Source organism: Camellia sinensis, chromosome 8 (genome assembly GCF_055761805.1).
Source record: "Camellia sinensis isolate YWXY chromosome 8, ASM5576180v1, whole genome shotgun sequence".
In the NCBI taxonomy this organism is placed as follows: Eukaryota; Viridiplantae; Streptophyta; class Magnoliopsida; order Ericales; family Theaceae; genus Camellia; species Camellia sinensis.
The window spans coordinates 181,185,288-181,204,651 of record NC_138968.1 but is presented as its reverse complement, the minus strand read 5'-3'; the positions used below and the strand labels follow the sequence as shown (position 1 = coordinate 181,204,651).

General features: G+C 35.9%; 1 long non-coding RNA gene and 1 pseudogene across 2 annotated transcripts in view; both read right to left on the bottom strand.

Annotated features, from left to right (window-relative positions):
* The window catches only part of LOC145797354 (uncharacterized), a 72,265-nt gene that overhangs the window by 51,502 nt on the left and 1,399 nt on the right, over positions 1-19,364 (bottom strand). The gene's annotated exons all lie outside the window — the stretch shown is intronic.
* LOC114324029 (ADP-ribosylation factor GTPase-activating protein AGD5-like) lies at positions 547-9,803 on the bottom strand (annotated as a pseudogene). Its single transcript, XR_014338790.1, has 12 exons — positions 9,606-9,803; positions 7,941-7,999; positions 7,588-7,678; positions 3,779-3,833; positions 3,592-3,682; positions 3,350-3,473; positions 3,205-3,312; positions 2,860-3,079; positions 2,555-2,733; positions 1,942-2,190; positions 1,804-1,862; positions 547-970 (listed from the first exon to the last, which is right to left on the bottom strand). The product of XR_014338790.1 is annotated as an ADP-ribosylation factor GTPase-activating protein AGD5-like (transcript).

Below are 19,364 nucleotides of genomic sequence, written 5' to 3'. Positions count from 1 at the left end.
AGTACAACATCCTTATTTACTCTACGCTTTGTGCTTCAAAAAACTAACACCCTTGTGTTTTAATATTTTCAGCTCGCAAACCAAATTGCGGTAGCCCTGGAGCAGCATACTTTGACCCCCGGTTCATTGGCGCAGATGGCATTGTCTTCTACTTCCATGGCAAGAGCAATGAGCATTTCAGCTTGGTTTCAAATCCCAATCTCCAAATCAATGCCCGCTTCATTGGACTGAGGCCAGCTGGTCGACCCAGGGACTACCTGTGGATTCAAGCACTAGGAATCCTTTTCGACTCTCAAAGTTTCTCTGTTGAGGCCACCAAGGCAGCAACATGGGACGATGAAGTCGACCATCTAAAATTCTCTTACAATGGCAAGGAGCTAGTTATACCTGAAGGCTACCCATCTGTGTGGAAATCCAATGTAAAACAGCACAACTACAACAGTTTTCATCCAAAAATAAGACAAGTATCATTACAGAAAGCACCTCCAGCCACAAAGATGATAAATTATACCTTGGTTTCTATATAATTTTCCGAACAAAAAATTATACAAGTAATAAAATCCATACCATAACCAAATTTGGAACTACGTAAAGTTAACATGGAATGTGGGAAGTTAACACTTGCATTGATCCGGAGCGAAACAATATTAAAATCTGTGGTATTTTGATGGATTCATTGGCTCCCACATATTATCACCAAAAGAAGAAAACAAAAAAGTATAAACCTAGATTAAAGGAAGTAAGAAGGAAAAAAAAGAAAAAGGAACAACCTTCCCTTGGGAGATGTCAAATCAGTCTTTAGGCCAGGATGATCAATATTTTTGCAGGACATCCAATGGCAAAAATCATAAAGATGACATTTACTTCTCATCTTCCATAGGGATTTACCAGCTGCGAGAAAACAGCACTTGTGGTAAGATCTTCTGCATCATCATCAGTGCCAGAAATCACCTCATCGACCATACTGGCACTGTAATCAAATAGCTCAAGTGGAGTCAATGGAATGCCTGGGATATGATTTGTGTTGTTATCTTCAGGTTCCATGAAGCAGTTAAGGTGTGAGCTTGTTGGTTGGTTAGTTGCAGGAAAAACCTACTGTGGGTGACAAAGTGATGTTTCCACTCTAAAATTGCGATTCCTCCTTGAGAGCAAGAATCAAACTTGGAACTGCTTAGTGGTTCCAACTGGGATAAGACTGCTTATACCGCTCAAAGATATGAATCCCAAAAATAACCAAAAGAAAAGAAAAGAAAAGAAAAGAAAAACTAACCAATGCAAAAGAAAATCTGTACAGAACATTTACCTATATAGTATGTGGAGTAAAAAAGGATAAATACATCAGAAAGAAATAAGGACAAAATGTAGAAAAAATCAATTAGTGTCGAATTATCAATCTTTCTGCAACTAAGGTCGGTTGCTTATGGGTTACACCCTATGACAAAGTAATGAATGTGTTTCCTTCCCAGTAGTTGAAGATGAGAAAGCTGATAACAATTATTTCCCAGATTGTCTTTCATAGAAGCATTTCCATGGGAAAAATAGATGCCACATCATGCCAAGAACAGATGAGCATTAAACATCCATTAAAGAACAGCAGTCACAGCATTAATGCCGCCTAAAATACTTTTAAATTATGTACAAGAAAGGAAAGCAAAAAAACCACATTTTTTAACTACACCACAATCAAAATAAAAAGTTTCAAATGCTTAAAAAAATAAAATCCAATAATTTAAGGTGTTAGGATGTAAGCACCCAATCAAACAATTGGTTGATGAAGCAATCAATTGACCTATAAGATGGTACCTTGATGTTGGAAATGGAATAGAGCACCCGACAGGATGTGTTTGTCCCATGTTTACCATCTGGCTCAAAAGCAAAAATAGAAAAATGAGTGTTCAGAATCAATTCAATTAAATAGCACTACAAATTGAAGTATTCTACCTGCTGCATGTATTTCTGTAGCTCAATATTTCCAGCAGCTAGCATCATCACCCCAGGAAACTGGTAGCCAACATTTGGCCAGTTTTGAGTGGGTAAGTTTGTACCATTGGGCCCCGGTGGTTGTGCATTGCCAGCAAACTGTGGCACCGCGCCAGCTGATTTAGCTGCAGCAGCCATAAGAAGGGACTGTTGCTGTGCCAACATAGCAAGTTGCTGTTGATGAACAGAAGATGGTGATACCACATTGGACTGCAAAACCAAAGAACTATAAAATATATGATTTTCAAATGGTAGTATTAGCACCAGCGATAAGATAAAACCAAAAATAATGTTGTTGGTCTCTACTGTTGTATATTAGACAAAAAAATAAACTAAAAATCATTAAAGCGGCTCTAGTATTCAGACTTTGATGGGGGTTGCAGCAGCCAACACCACATCCAAATGGATTGAATTATCCCTGCCCAATAAGTCATAATACATACTGAACTTCATATTTTTTTTAATTTTAACAAAAACAAAGCTTAAACTAGATATTCCCATCAATTAAGCAAAATAACAGTTGAATATACGGTCAATTAAAGTTTGTATAAGGAGTAAAATCCTGCAGTAGTACCTTATCAAAGAGGCTCATAATATCATTTTAAACATCTTTTATAGGCTTCTCCGATACTGTAGAAGGTGCTAGTGAAGGGGAGTCTTTAAAGAGATCTTCAATACCAGAAGTAGACTGGGTATTGTTATCATCTGGTTTTGTAGAGACAGTTTTATCGGCTGTTGATCCTTCTGCAGCAGCTGCAAGTTGTCAAGAGTCAATGAAAAATTTAATCATTAGCACTGTTACTCCACCTCAACCATGGCTGTTACAAGAGTAGATACATTACTTCAATGATGTTAAAAATGAGGAAAACTTGGACATACACTGGAAACCTGCCCATGCATTATCATCAGCAGATGCTGCCTCTGAGCCATTTTCACTAGGACCATCCACCAAAAGCATGTCGAAAAGGACAGTAGCAAAATCAACTTTAGGAGGAGAGACGGCTAGACTAGAGTCTGCTGCTTGCTTTGCTGATTCAGCATACAACACTACTGGTTCTGATTTCTGAATGATCTGTAGAGACTTTGGCAGTGGAATGACCTGTTTGTAAACCAAATAGGTCAGGCCAACAATCTCAAAGATTTTGGAAGAGAAACAAACATGAAGGAAAAGGAGAACACATTAAAAGTATGCAAGAAATCAGCCAGGCAAAGAACTCAACATACTGATTCAGGTCCTTTAGGAGGTACAGGTATACTAATCCTTGTAGCAGGAACAGTCTCCCTCGTACTAGCTTGAAAGTTCTTCCTTTCCTCAGATGAATTTTCAGAATTCAGAATTGTACTTACCCAAAAGAAAATTTTCAGAATTGCTGGCATATCCATTCCCACTCCCATCCCCAGGTCTCTGCCACTGCACAGAAGTCTTTTCTTCTAGTGATCTAGAAGGCGACTTTGGCTTGCCGTCTTTAGCAACCCATCTCTTTTCTTCATACCTTCATTGAAATATGCAAGAGATGTCCACTTAAGGCTGAGCAGTTGTACAACCAGACCATAACAGTGCACTGTATTTTACCAAGGAAAATGGGATAATAGTGGTAAGAAAATGCATACTTTGCACGAATGAAATTCTCAATCCCAACTCTGTTGTAATTAGGGGGCAGCTCTGCTTCCCAATAACTATTTGCCTTCTCATTTCCCATTGCTGTATAGGGAAGGAAACCATATATTGAGTCATTTTTTTGTTATCTTGGACCAACATCAGCCTAAAAAATGGAACTGTACTTAAAGAGAAGCTTACATTGAATAAATGCAACCTGTTCGGGAAGCCATGTGTCCAGAGTAGCAGACCTCACCTGCAAAAATCCAGAAAGAACCCATTGATAGGTATGCAAATAATAATTGGCATTTGCTTAACCACATATTTGTGTACAGAAGTAAAAAATATTTTCTTCTTACGTGATAGGGTAAACCTAGCAAGGATTCAATATTAACCCAAAAACAAATTGTTATAGAATAATTGAAGGGCTCATAAATTTTTGATTCTGCATTATTGAACTTTAGATTATGAACATTTAAGCATTGACAAACAAGCAACTTATCACAGGGATATGAATGTTTATTTCCCGTAACCCATGGCAACCACCTTCTCAAAGAGACCTTCCATAATGGAAAGACCAATGAGAAGCCAATGAGAAAAGAGAGAGAGAGCACCAAAAGTAAGGTTTCAAGCTGGAAAGTAATAGGTCAGGTTTCAAGTTGGAAAGTCGAAAAATATTACGTAGTAATTTCCCTATTGCTATTATCTATCATAAAACTTTCTCTGCTTTTCTTAATTATTTTCAATAAGTAAAAAAACTCTCTACTTACTGGTTCTTTTGGCATTAAAGCTAAGAAAAATAAACAGTGGAACTTTGAAGGGACCCAACCAATAGACAAACTTCCCATTATTAAAGCGCACTACCAATGCATAAAGTATTTGTAAAATACATTGATGTATATTATTGATTGATATGTATGATTGATGTGTATATTGTGTATATTACAAGGATTTATATAGGAGAGGATTTGGGAGTAGGTGAAGGTGGTAGTGGAGGTGGTAGGTGGAGTGGGTGGTAGTGGAGGTGGTAGGTGGAGTGGGTGGTAGTATTTACTTTTACAATTTACATTAACAGCCCCCCTCAAACTCAAGGAGGATAGGTACTAGCCAACTTGAGTTTGGAGAGAGTAACAAAACAGAAAAATAAGCTGACAAATAAAATTAAAAATGGGATAGGAGACACTGTATGGTTGTGTCAGACCGTTGTAGAAGACACGGTATGGTCGTGTCGGACCGTTGTAGCGGACAGTTTACGGGGTCATGTCGGACCGTTGTAGCAGACACTGTGTGGTCGTGTCAGACCGATGTAGAAGACAGCTTACGGGGTCATGTCGGACCGTTGTAGCAGGACAGTTTACGGGGTCATGTCGGACCGTTGTAGCAGACAGTTTACGAGGTCATGTCGGACCGTTGTAGCAGACACTGTGTGGTCGTGTCAGACCGTTGTAGAAGACAGTTTATGGGGTCATGTCGGACCGTTGTAGCAGGACAGTTTACGGGGTCATGTCGGACCGTTGTAGAAGACAGTTTACGGGGTCATGTCGGACCGGTGTAGCAGAGGTTGTGGTGATGCACAGTGCGCCATGAGCGACTTATACATGATACTGTGTATAACCCCCCCTCAAACTCAAATAGGTGTGAAGAGAGAAACCTATTTGAGGTTGAAACAAAGGGATTGATAAAGCTGACCGGTGTAGAAGACACTGTATGAGTATGTAGATAGGCTGCCCAAAAAATATACATGTAGATATATATCGAGCCCTCAAAAGTCGTGCCCTCAAAAGGCGTGCCCACTTTATCAACCTCAAATAGGTTGAGTCAACAAGAGAGAAAACTGGTGCGGTGGCACTGGAACCTCAACCAAGCGCCCCGGAGTTTGCTCCGGTGAACTTTCCGATGTGGTCTGTGGAGCAAAAAATGGCGGTGCAGTCGGATGTGGAGGCCAATCAGTATACGTTGAAGTCATGTGTGGAAACCATGACTGCGGTGACAAACTTGTCGAACCGGCTGCAGAGTAGGGCAAATGAGGTGCAGCAGTTAAACTCCCAGCTGGCTCTGCTCCAACGCATGTATAAGGATGCGCGAGCAGAGATAAGTGTGCTAAGGGCAGAAAACAAGGAGCTGAAGCGGAAGGCCACCGTGATGTTTCGATTTGGAAGTCCGCCATATGCTGCAGTGGAGGAGTATGGGGGAGTGAACGTGCTCGGTGGACTAGGAAGCACGGAGGCAACACCGTCAAGGGCCGCCCAGGACGGAGGCAAGAAGAAGAGACCCGTAGCAGAGTAGAGAAGAAAAATCCCACTGTGGGTGTGGTTGTTTTGTTTGTGTGGTTTTTTTTTTTTTTTTTTTTTTTTTTTTTGATGTAAAATTGTGAACGGGGGGAGCCCCGACATGAATAAAAGGAGTGTGGTGTGCAAGTTCGTCGTCTGCCTGTTTTTTTTTTTTTTTTTTTTTTAATAATAATAATAATAATAAGAATAAGAGGGGACAAGCCCACATGGGTGGCTTGGAAACTATATGCTGGGTTTGATCAAAACCGTGGGCGTGAAAGTGAGAGAGAAGAGGATGATGGTCTGTGCAATAGAATAAAATAAACATAGATATATATATATATATAGAGATATATTAAAATAAGAGAAAGTGGAGTGGGGTTGATTAAAAAAAAAAAAATTTTGGCATCAGAAAGTGCATGTGTGTCTGTCAATCCCGTGGGTGTGTGTGTGAGTGTGGGTTGTGAGTGCCGTGGGTGAGAGTGGAGTGTCAGATCCACTTGTTTTTGTTTTTGTGTTTTTGCTGTTAAACAAACATGGCTCTCTGTATGCCGTGTGCCTGTGTAGTGTGTGGGTGCCCTCTCTCTCTCTAAACCCGTGTGACTATCTCCTCTTCAGAACCTCAGAGTTGTACTTCATGGAAAAGTTCCACTTCGACGCCGCCGCCATCCGCCGCCTCTCCGGCAAGCCTTTCACCCTCCGCCTGTCGGTCTACGCTGGCCGCATGGGTCGCACGTGCAGAGTCTCGTGCGGGAAGCTACTGGGGCACGTCCACGTTGGCGTTAACCTCGACGGTGCGGAGTCGAGAGCCGCCGTGTTTCAGAATAGGTGGATAAAGCTCGGGAGTGAACAGGAGAAGCCGACGGCTTGGCTGCATTTGACGGTTGGTCTGAACCAGACCCGAGGTTTGTGTTCCAGTTCGGTGGCGAACCGGAGTGTAGTCCGGTGGTTTTCCAGATACAGAGGAACATCCGGCAGCCGGTTTTCAGCTGCAAGTTTAGCGCCGACCGGAACGCAAGATCACAATACCCCCCATCGGATTTCACTGTCAACATGGGTCTGGGCTGCAAAATGCATTATCGTATCGATGGACTCAGTAAGGAGAATGAAGTTGACAAGGTCAGCACTACCGATGTCAATCATGAATCATGAAATTTGGGGATGATCGAGAAGGCCTGAGGTTCTTGAGGTTTGAACAGTAATCAAGCTTGTCCATAATGACAATCTTGTAGTCAGGATAGTTACGGATAAGCCGGTTGGCGACATGGGATGCAATGAAGCCAGCAGCTCCAGGTATGAGGATGTTTTTGGGTGTGTATGGATCCATATCCAAATAAAATGAAAATAAAGGATCTTGAAGGAGGAAAAAGGAGAGATTTTTTGTGGGTATTCTAAGTTTGAGACTGTGTTTGATGGAAGTAAGCTTGGGATTGAGCCATACTCTGTGGAGGTGTTGAAAAACTCCAGCGGGCAGCGAAGGCATGGCTGCCCGCCGGAAAGAAAGGAATATAGGCCTAAATCTTATAGCTCTGATACCATGTAAAATACATTGATGTATATTATTGATTGATATGTATGATTGATGTGTATATTGTGTATATTACAAGGATTTTATATAGGAGAGGATTTGGGAGTAGGTGAAGGTGGTAGTGGAGGTGGTAGGTGGAGTGGGTGGTAGTGGAGGTGGTAGGTGGAGTGGGTGGTAGTATTTACTTTTACAATTTACATTAACAGTATCACCTTTGATATGTGCACTCCAGGACTTCTGTGGATTCCAGAACATTGCATGCATACAAAGATGCCCAGATTCACACTAGCCCATCGAGGACCCCTGCATTAAATACTAGTCACTAACAGCAACTCGAAATACATAGAAATTATTTTTAACTAATAACACGTAGCTACTTGATGTCCACAACGGGACACCCATGAAGCTTAGGTCGCAAATCCCACACAAAGAGACTCAAGTTCAAATAACAAAAGGAAAAGAAAAACATGCAACTACTTTATGGTATAATGTACCGAGATCAAGTTATCTATTTCTTCACAATTTTAGTATCAATATCAATTTTGATAGTTTCCAGATAACATACTTGCTTTTGCAGTCAGCACACTCCCTGTTTTCTGGCAATTTAAGAAGCCCTTCCAGTATCTGTAAATGATAAGGATCAGAAAATATTTGATCAATGATTCATATTAAAATCTACAGAAGGAAACAGACTAATGAAGGAAGAAAGGAAACAAAAATAATTATCTACCTTAGAGGACGTGGGGCTGGGGGGCACTTGAAGAAATGGTGCATTTCCACCACAACAGCAAAAAAAATTTTAAAAAAATGGTTGTGCATATCGCAATCTGACATCAGAATGAGAAGTCAGCTACAAGTCAGAGGACTTTTTGCCTCCCTAATGAAGTTGCACATGAAAACCTGTTTTTATCAACTGGATGAAGCCAAAACTTTAATGCACCATGAGGATTTAAGGCCAAGTGAGAAGCCTTTGGCATACAAATAAGTTCAGGGCTGGTATTCACCTAAACCAAAGAATATATTCTTTTGGGTTTTGATAAGTAAAATGCAAGTATAATAAAGGTGCCAGAAAAGGGTGCAATAAACTTGTTAAGACAATCACATTCACAAGGCACAAAGGAAGTTCAAAACAACTAAGCTTTAAACAAAAAACTTATGCTAGATATAAGTATACAAATTGACACATGAAATTGGGAAGGACCTCTTGAACCAAAAGCAAAAGGATTCTCAAAGACCACTGATTGTACATTGCTACACGCATACATCAAGTATGTATTATCAGCATACAAACCTCTTCCACAAGGCTTAGAATTCAGACAAATCATCAAATTAATGGGTAGACAAGTAAAGACAGCAATATGAGAAATCTAGCATCTGATCCATCATTATATTAAGCTAAAAAAATCCAAATTGGTAAGTCAGACACTTATGGCAATGCAAGACAATTACATACACCGGGACTTGCACCTGTTTGGTCTTACACTTGTTTAGACACTTGTTAAAAACCGAAAACTTTCTTTACTTCAAAGATGTAAGAAGCAGGAATGAACTATGTAATTTTGCCAATTTGCTTAATATACGTTCATTAAATTCATTATTTTTTACTCATTTTTTTTTTTCTTTTTTCCTTTTGCTTAAATAACTTCTTAACTATGTTTTCCAAACAAGCACATGTTGAAACATAAAGAAAGGTACAAACATATAGTAAACCCATAAACATAAACATCCTAAAGCCATATTTGTTTGTCCACATTTTAAGTGGTTTCCAGGTCTGACACTCTGCTCATATCAAATGCAATATTATGTCCATAACTCAGTATCCACAAAATGTAAAAGTTGAGAAAATAATCAATTTGAATGCAAAACCTACATAGCATGTAACTCCCAAGAGAATTTCACCACCACCACCATGACACATATGCGCAGATATGACAATTAGTGATTAAGTTAAAGTTTATGGAAAAATCATAAATTTAACAGCCATAAATAATGTTCAATCCATGGCTGATCCCAGAAACATATTGAAAACTTAATTTGGAAAACCAGAAATTTCAACATCAACCAAATAGGAGATCCCTGATCAGACGTTGGATCAGCACAATCCCAATTGAACAAATCAATCAAAAACCAATACTATTAGATCAAATCTATGTGAAATCGAACAAAGCGTAGGAAAATAAGGGCTAAATCCAAAATTGAACAAACAATGAGGTTGTGAAAAGAGTGAAACCTTTCGGTGCTTGGCATTGAGCTCATTGCTAACGTTGGCCTTCTCGTTCATGGTGATTGGTGATGCGCACAGAGAATGGAAATAAGTACGAAAGAGGCACTTTGTTGGAGGTGAAGATGATGAAGAACGAACGGTGCTCTCTCTCTCTCTGTCCTCTCTCTCTCTCTCTCTCTCTCTGTCTCTAGCTCTATCTCCATCTAAACCGTCGGATTGTAAGACTAAAAGGTCATGTTTGTTTGGCTCGGGGGATTGGACTAGCAATCCTGTGGCCTTACATAGCACAGGCTTGGTCGACAAAAATAGAAGATTAGTATAAGATTGTGATTATTTTTACATAGGATGATTAGTTTGTCTATATTTTGAGTGACATTAAAAAAATAATAAAGTGATTGAGTTTATTTTATGTAATAAAAAAATTAATTTTTTAGAATTTTTTTTTGACCAAGTGTATCTCTGTTGTAATATTTGTTTTAATTTTTTTAATATAGAAATAATTTATTTATTTATTTTATATAAAAATAATTTAATAATTCTATCACTAATCATTTCTTATACTATCATCAAAATAAATATATTTTCACTTAATTTACTCACGAATAATTTTCACATTAACAATCTTTTCACTAATAATTTTTTTCCTACCCATCCCCTCCAACTTAATTCGTCAGATAAAATGTGGCTAAATAAAAAGGAGGAGAAGAATGAAACAGCGGATTCTTGACTTTTTGTTGCCTCAGACTCTATTCTTCTCTTGTTTCTTTGTGGGAGTGTGAGGCTATGTTCGTGTGAGCGAAACTGTTGGTGGATTTCGTACGCTCTCGCACGTGTTACGTGAAGTGTGATTTGCGGTTGATTGACTTTTGATCGGGGTCCACGCGTAATTTGAGATTAGAGCTACCTTCAATTTATGAATAAAAATTAAATAAATAAATAAAACAATAATTTATTAAAAAATGAAGTGAATGGAAATAAATTAGGTAAAATTACACTTCCCCCTTGTAGATATCTTGAAGATGACAATCGCTCTCTTAGTCCCTAAAATGCGAGTGTCCTCCCTTTAAAATCTTTATAACAAATTTAGGATTGTTTTGGGAATTAATTTTTTTTAATAATTTTTTAACATTTTATGAAAATATATGTCAAAAATGGACAGCATAATTGAATTTTTTTGATTACGTTTGATAGAGTTCTATAAATATGATTTGAGAATATGAATTGAATTTTGAGTTTGAGAGTTGTGAAATTATGATTTGAGTATAGGAAATTTATTTGGTTATGGTTTTTGAATAGAGTGTTGAATTGAGTTTTGAATTGTATGTGAAATTGAGTTTTGAAAGTTTGATGTGACATGTGAAATAAGAAAATTTGTTTGGTGATGAGTTTTCAAAACTTAATTCAACCTATAATTGATAATCAAACGCACAACTCATATATCGATATCCGTATTTTTTATCAACAGTCATAACCAAACTATTTTTAAAATACTCAAATAAAAAAATGATTTTTTTTTCAATTAATTGTTTTTTTAAGTAATTTTTTTGAATAATTTTTTTTTTCAAATAAGTTCTATGTCAATTATTTTGTGTCAATTCATTTTTTAGGCCTGTACAAATATTTTGTACAGTGCGTTTTTAATATTTTTCAAAAATTTTGTTGAAGTCAACAACTTTGGAGATTACATATTGATAAAAATTAACAAAAATCAGTGTATTCAATATTTTTAAATACAAACTAAAATGTAAACGTTACCAAACATTATCAATATTTTTTCATTTATTACATTTTATTAATTTAATAAAAAAATCGTTTTGAATTGTTGGTGCATTATTATCACCTACCTCTCACCCACCCATGAAGGTCATATAATTGGAGGCAAGAGTGATATTTGTGTACAAAATGACCAATTCGCCCCTATTGATTTGAATGGCAGGTTGTTATGTAAGAATAAAATGAAAAGGGTAATACTGTAATTTCGCTCATCCAATAGACCTACCCCTCCTATGCTGGGTATCTATTCATCACAGTGCGATAATGGAAAAAAAATAAGAAGCCAAAAATCGGCACACATAGTCAGTAATCAGTATACGGAAGAAATTAAAAATAAGTAAGGAAAAAAAAAAAAAATAATCAGTAAGAAATGAAAAGTAAATAAGAAAAAAAAATTAAAAAAAAAATCCTTCTGGACCTTCTGAACCTCAGCCTTTATATAAGCCATTATCTCTGCATTCATGTAACCATACCATCTTCACCATCTCATTCCAACAACTTCAGCAACTCCTTCACCCTACAATATTAACTACAATCAGTGTGCATATTCATGTGAAGGAAAAGAGAAGAGATTAGTTTGAAGCACAGTTCATATTCTCGATAGTTTCAGAGCTGAGTTACAGGAAGGCGAAGAATCACATACGGGACAACCGGCCAGTCATCCCGCCGGTCATCCGGTTTCAGCTACTAGTTTCCCTTCTGCGCTCAATTTCGCTATCTGTTCGTTGCCTTTTAGCAGAGGCTCAGTTTGCCTATCTGTTTTTTTTTTTTTTCACACCAACATCATAGATTTTACAATACATTTCTCATACATTTTTCTTAACTTTTGTAGTCATCATGCCGATAACAAAAAGAGCGGGACCCGAACGTGGCGAAACCTCTAACCCTATACAACGTCAACAACAACATGGTGGCTATCCCACTGTTGATTTTCTCACATATAATCACGAACAAGCTTATTCAACTTTTCCTAATCGACTAATTGTTACGTGGAGAAAGGTAAATCTACCTTTTCAATATTATCCACTATTGCTTGGTAGACTGGATACGATGGGATGATTACCTTTAACTAATTTACTACATAAGGTATATCCCCGTCTTGTATATTTATTTTACGTTCACTTGACATCTGCTAAAGAACAAGTTGAACCGTTCAGTCTGACCTCTTATGTGAAGGGGGAAGTAATCACACTCAACCCCCGCACTTTCGCACAAATTATTGGAGTTGAAACAGGAGATTTGCAAAGCCATTTTCAAATTGAGGCTCAGTTAGCTAACATTGTTGGTGATCTAACTGAGGTTTATACCACAATTTGTGAGAGTCGATTCACCGGCACTAATTTACAAGCAAGACATTTAAAACCCCACCTTCGTATTCTTCATCGATGGATAGTTGAAAATGTCACTCCCAAAATAGGACATTTTGATGCAGTTTCATGTTATAATGCTTATTTGTTATATTGTTTTGAAATTGAACAAAAATTATATTTATGCTACATATTACTGAGAGAAATGATGGCTACAAAACTTGGTACTCTGAGTGGCCGGTCACTACCTTTTGGAGCTTTGTTAACCAAAATTTTCAAAGCGCATCATGTCAACCTTGAAGGTGAAGTAGATATGAGAATCACTTCACCAATTTCTGAGTACACACTGACCCGAGCTGGTGGTATTGAAAACTTACTGGGCTTTATTAATTTTGAAAATGAACCAATACCTGATGAGGAAGAACCCAATGACAATGCCATGCCACCAAATGAACAACCCCAATACTAGACTGATTATTTAGCATTGGAACAAGAACGGTACAATCAGTGCCTATAATAGGAACAACAAATGGCTAATTAGGTCAATACATTGGGTACTCGGTTCGATGAATTTGCCGCCACTTAGAACTCATTAATTCAACAATTTGGTGAGTTTCGTGTAGACTCAGGAAGATGTGATGAAGTGATAAGGAACCGCATTGATCAGATTGACCATCGAGTCACTCAGGTGTACTATCACTACTTCTCTCCACCTCCACTACAACACCACCACCACCACCACCACCTGACAATGATGCTTACCTTGTTTCAAGGAACGTTTAAATGGTTCACACATGCTGTGGTTACATTTTGTTTTCTTATTTTGTTGTGCTTATTTTGTTTTCTCATTTTGTTGTGGTTATTTTATTTTTTTTATTTTGTTGTAATCTTTTGTATTGACGTAATAAATAGTAAATTTTTTTTTTCTGCACTGTAAAATTAATCAGTGACAACGTTATAACAATTTGTGAGTTATATTATGAAATTAAAAAAAAAAAATTCGTACAAAAATTAATAAAAAGAAACTACAATTAATAACAAAGCCTTCATTTCAATAAAATGAAAAAAATTAAAATTAAAATGAAAATTAAAAAAGTCTAAGAATTAATAAAAAAAATTAAATTAATAACAACACTATTATTTTAACATGAACAAAAAAACAATTAATAAAAAGAAATTAAAATTAATAACAGAGCCTTCAAATTGTTTTAAAATGAGAAAAGTAAATTAATAAAAATATGTCGTCTACAAATTAATTATGAAAAATTTAAATTAATAACAAAACCATTATTTTAATAAAATGAAAAAAAATAATCGGCTCAAATGAAATAAAACAAGTTAAAAATAAATAATTATACTTTTTTTTAATAAAAAGGAAATAAAAATTTATAAAAACTTATTTGGTATAACATATGAAAATAACAAAACCATTATGTTAATATGGAAAAAAAACAATTAATAAAAAGAAATTAAAATTAATAACAAAGCCTTCAAATTGTTTTAAAATGAGAAAAGTAAATTAAAATTTTTGTCGTCTACAAATTAATTTTACAAAATTTAAATTAATAAAAAAAAACCATTATTTTAATGAAATGAAAAAAACAAATTCAGAAAAAAAATTCGGCTAAAATGAAATAAAAAAAGTTAAAAATTAGTAATTATACATTTTCTTTAATAAAAAGGAAAAAAATTAATAAAAACTTGTTTGGTATAAAAATTACTAACAAAACCATTATGTTAATAACACAAAAAAAAAAAAAACAATTAATAAAAAGACAGTTAAAAATTAATAACAAAGCCAAAATTTCAATAAAATGAAAAAAAATAAAGTAATAAAAAAATGTTGTATACAAATTAATAAAAAAATTAGAATTAATAACAAATCTATCGATGGCCAACAATTTTTTTTTTTAATAAAAAGTTAATGAACATCATAAAGTGAATGAATATCATAAATTACAATTTTTGCATGCATCATTCAACCATCAAATTCAATAAAGTGTTTGACTCTGCATATTATACATTGCATCAATAATATATTTAAGTGTCTTCATTAACGTAATAACATTTTGTTGATTGACCATGTGATGATCTTTGTATTCCCTTTCCTTTAATTGCCATTTAGCCTAATCGTTGTCCTCATTGTTAGTTATCCTTCAAAAAGAGGAAAGAAGTCATTAAATTCATAGTTACGTAAAGTGGGCGAAGTTATGTAATAAATGTGTCATAATGATTGAAACTAGTAAAATAATAATACATTTAAAACCATTAGTCACTAAGATATTCACTTGCCTTGTTCACATCACAAATCTATCCATGGCCAACATGATTTTGCCACATAGCAGTGGCAATTGCATCCCTAAAGTTAGATTGGTACGTCAACCCATGTTGTGACATGTCAACACAGTCAGCTTGGTCTCTAACAAGCCTGTCTGCTTCCGCTTCTGCTGCCATTTCATTATCAACTTCCATGAAGAATGGGTCCATATCTGCATGCAAACGGATCTAATTGTGCAGTACACTACTTGCAATCACGAGAGGGCCTTGTCTTGTAGACTTGTAATTTGGCATGGACCGCAATATTGGGAATCGCTTCTTCAGAACACCAAATGTTCTCTCTATGACATTGCGTAACAACGAATGTCGATGGTTAAACAATTCCTTAGGTCCTAAATGATGACGTGACGGCCATGAAACTCTTGCAAGTGATAGCGTTGGGAACGAAATGGGGCAAGAAATCCAGGCATGTTCGGGATACCAGCATCCACCTAATAATACTTACCTATATGTAAATAATGAATGCACTGTTCTGTCAAACAGATGTACAAAAAAATAATTCCGAAAAGTGTACCATATATTATTTCGTGACATTCACCATTGGGTGGGTGTAGGAACTGTAGATCAGCTCTTGTAATAGAGTCAACTAAGATAGTGTTGTTGTGAGTGCTACCTTCCCATCTAGAATTAATAAATGTGAACAATATGTCGAAGTCGCAAGCTGCGAGTACATTTTGTGATACCGTAGATTTACGACCGCAGAATGTATTTTGTTTTGAAACAAGGACTCATGCATCCACCAATGTGCCATCGATAGCACCGACACAATCTTAATTGAAAGATATTTGTTTGACATTAAAAGCGAAACAAACTTGGATATTACTTTTATAACAGGAGAAAAAAAAAATATCATCCCTTATTGTTATTTAAAATTTACAAGACAATCATTAAATCCATACCTTGAACCAGGGAAAAAACCTCCTGTCATTTAAAATTTTTGCCGGTATCTTGTCTTGGTTACGTAGTTTGATAACCGTTGATGCAAGCTTGCACAATGCCCGCATAACAATTTTGATGTGCCAACAAATTGTTTCCATGGAGTGTTGAAATCTATTTGTCAGTAGTCAATGGTGATCATTTTGTGCAAAAGTGTATAAAAAAATTCTAAGCGATTCCTCGACACTGATATGCATATGTTCAGTATCGATAAAGCCATTTTGGAGTAAGGTGTCTTTTAATAAAGTGAATGTTTGTGCATCCATTCGCATAATGTCCATCATTGTTTCTGGATGACCATTTAATAAACTGAAGATGTAATCACCACCTCTGAATGGACAAGTTCGCTACGATCGACAACTACTTGATGCGTTGATATGGTCATGCATGAAAGTAATCATCAAAAAATCCATAAAATCTTCAATAATCTCATCATCCTCTGATGAGATCTCCATTGCATTATTTTCTGTGTCGGATGACATATTGTTTCGTCTACATCACAGTAAAAGCATAATTATAAAATAATGTTTGACAATATGCTAACGCTTACCATTATTGGTGAAACTGAATTAAAAAGTGGCTACATGAATAGTCGGCCTTAGTCATTTTCAAGCATCCACTAAAATATATACGAGAAGAAAAATTGTTTAATATGTAGTCATTTTGTAATAACACAACATATTGATGTAAACAGAAACTACTTAAAAGTTCAATAAAATTAAACATACGAAGATGGAAAAGAAAGAGCATCTCATGGGATAAAAAAAAAATGATAAAAAACAAATCAGGAATCATCAAATCATCTTGCAAAACGACAAGGAGATTCGCTAACACAATCAAAAACAACTTCTTACTTCACTGCAAAACGAGGATCATAGCTAGGCGCATATGGGTAAGAGTATGCATAAAAAACCTTCGCCATTCATTGTCTTTAAACAGTGTCAGTGCCCTAACGTACTCCACCGGTGGTATGTCCCCAAGCTCTAGGAATACATCTTGACATGCATCAAGGAAATACTCATCACCACCTGCACTTACAGCCTCTGTCTCATTTGATCGTGCATGTGAATGTTTTGTTTTTGCCAGTACGTAGGATGTGAAAACTACGCACACATCATCAAAACCACTGCCCCTCTTGTGACTTTTGCCCTTCCTTGGATCCATGTACTCATCGTCGAATAAGTCAACAGGAATAGCTTCAGCAGCATTACTCCTACCAACTTCAAGGTTCCAAACTTTATTTAGAATTTCATTTTCTTCATCTGAATCAAGGGCTCCTTGTATGGATGCACGAGACAAGGCCCCTGTGACATAACAATTTTCAACAATTTCCCCTATTTCTTGGAAATACTCAAATCCTTTTGTCTTAAACTTCTTTACATTTTTGGTAGCCTACAACAATTGAAAATATTGAATTAAGCATAACGTATGTGTGATGAAATGTAAAAAAAAAATAATTTGAAAATGGTACAGGTTAATGAAAAGTCTTATCCCAAAATTCATTAGGTGCAACAAACAGTGCCTACAATGGGATCCCATCCCAGACCAGTCTGTGCCTGCAGTCGCTTAAACGTCTGGTAATCAGCTTTCAATCGCTGATATTTTTGTCACACCTGCTTTGCTGTATACAAAAATCTATATAGATTGTGCAACTGATTTGCAAAACGATTCCAATGCCTAATTGTCCACACAGTAGTACAGCCTGTTGTTTGATTTTTTTTAACCTTTTCTCTTAACATGTTTATTAATTTCATTTCAATTCTAGGAGTCCACATTTTTGTATCCTGATTGTCATCAGAATTGTTTCCATCCATTTATAAACATACAATTTATATTTAAACTACTCTGGAGTGGATATAAAAGAATAACAGAGCAAACTACTCTGGAGTGGATATAAAAAAATAATAGAGCAAAAACCAATTACAATTATTTATGTAGGAACCAAAATTAATATTTATTTGAACTTAGTAAATAATGTTAGGAAAAACAGATGGTTTGAAGGGCAACACAGATAAAAAAATAAAACCACATAACATTAATGTTTACTTCAACTTGTTAAATAATGTTAGGAGAAACAGATGATTTGAAGGGCAACACGGAGAGAAAATAAAAACACATAACATCAATGTTTATTTGAACTGTAGGAAAGGCAGATGATTTGAGGCCAAAACAGAGACAAAATAAAAATCATATAACATTGTCTGTAAAAAGTTTGTGAAGCAAGTTTACATAGTAAAAAAATAACCACAAATAAGCAGAAGAAGAAGAAGAAGAAGAAGAAGAAGAAGGCCACAAGAAGAAATAAGCAAAAGAGCAAAAGAAGAGAAGAAGAAGAGTTGAAGATGATGGGCAGGGAGGTCGACCGGTCGGATGACCCGAGGGACAACCGGCCGGATAACCCAGGGGATGATCGGCTCAGCTATGAAGGTGTCAAAGAGTTTAGATAGATCAAAAACTATCTCTATACTCGTTTGGACTTCTCAAAAATCATTTCAAAACTCATTTGTACAGAACAGATGATTGAAGGATATACTTACCAGATTAGTGAGAGTTGAATAGTTCTCATCGGTGATGGAGTGGGTACAGTGACTGAATGTGCGACTCTTTGGTAGTCGTCTGATTCGACAATAGGTTTGATAAATTTGACCTGAGACAAAAAAAAAAAAAATGGGAATAAAATTAGAGATGATTTTTTCAAATTAGTGATCTGTAAGAAAATATGTGAAATAAATTTGTGATATATTTGACCTCGGTCTTGTCGTTGTTTGGTTGCCCGTAGAATGAATCTTCCACAACGCACAAATTGTAACTCACTTGATTAGCGGGTTCACAGGATTCATGATATTATAAAATGGTCTGAGTTCTATATGAACACTACCCGTGGCGAATCTTCAGTCCTGATCTATGAAACATAGAAAGATGAGTAGATCAGTTCATGTGAATCTTTTTAGAGACGATGAACATGGAAGCTTTTCAAAAAGAAAGAGGAAGAAGGCTGAAGACGTTGAAAGTAGAGAAATGAATCACAAAGCTGCCAAACGGGTTTTGAAATTGTAGTTTGAATTATATAGTGGAATTCTATTTTGAAAGTGGTATCCAAACGAGAAGCGGGAATGATAGGGTAGAAATGTAATTTCAAAACACATCCAAACAGAGCTTTTGTTTTTTTGTAATGATTTTTTTTACTAAAACTTGATGTTTCCAAAATAGACCTTAATAAATTAACTAATAACCGAAATGATAAGAAGTAAAATAATTTTGATTTTTCAGCATTATTTATGGATGAATAATAAATAAAAGATGATACATGTATCATTTTACTTTCAATGTATTACATTTAGATAAATAATTATAGGTATTTTGAAAAGATTTATAAAATAATTTTTTATTTCTATTAAACTTCATCAAAATG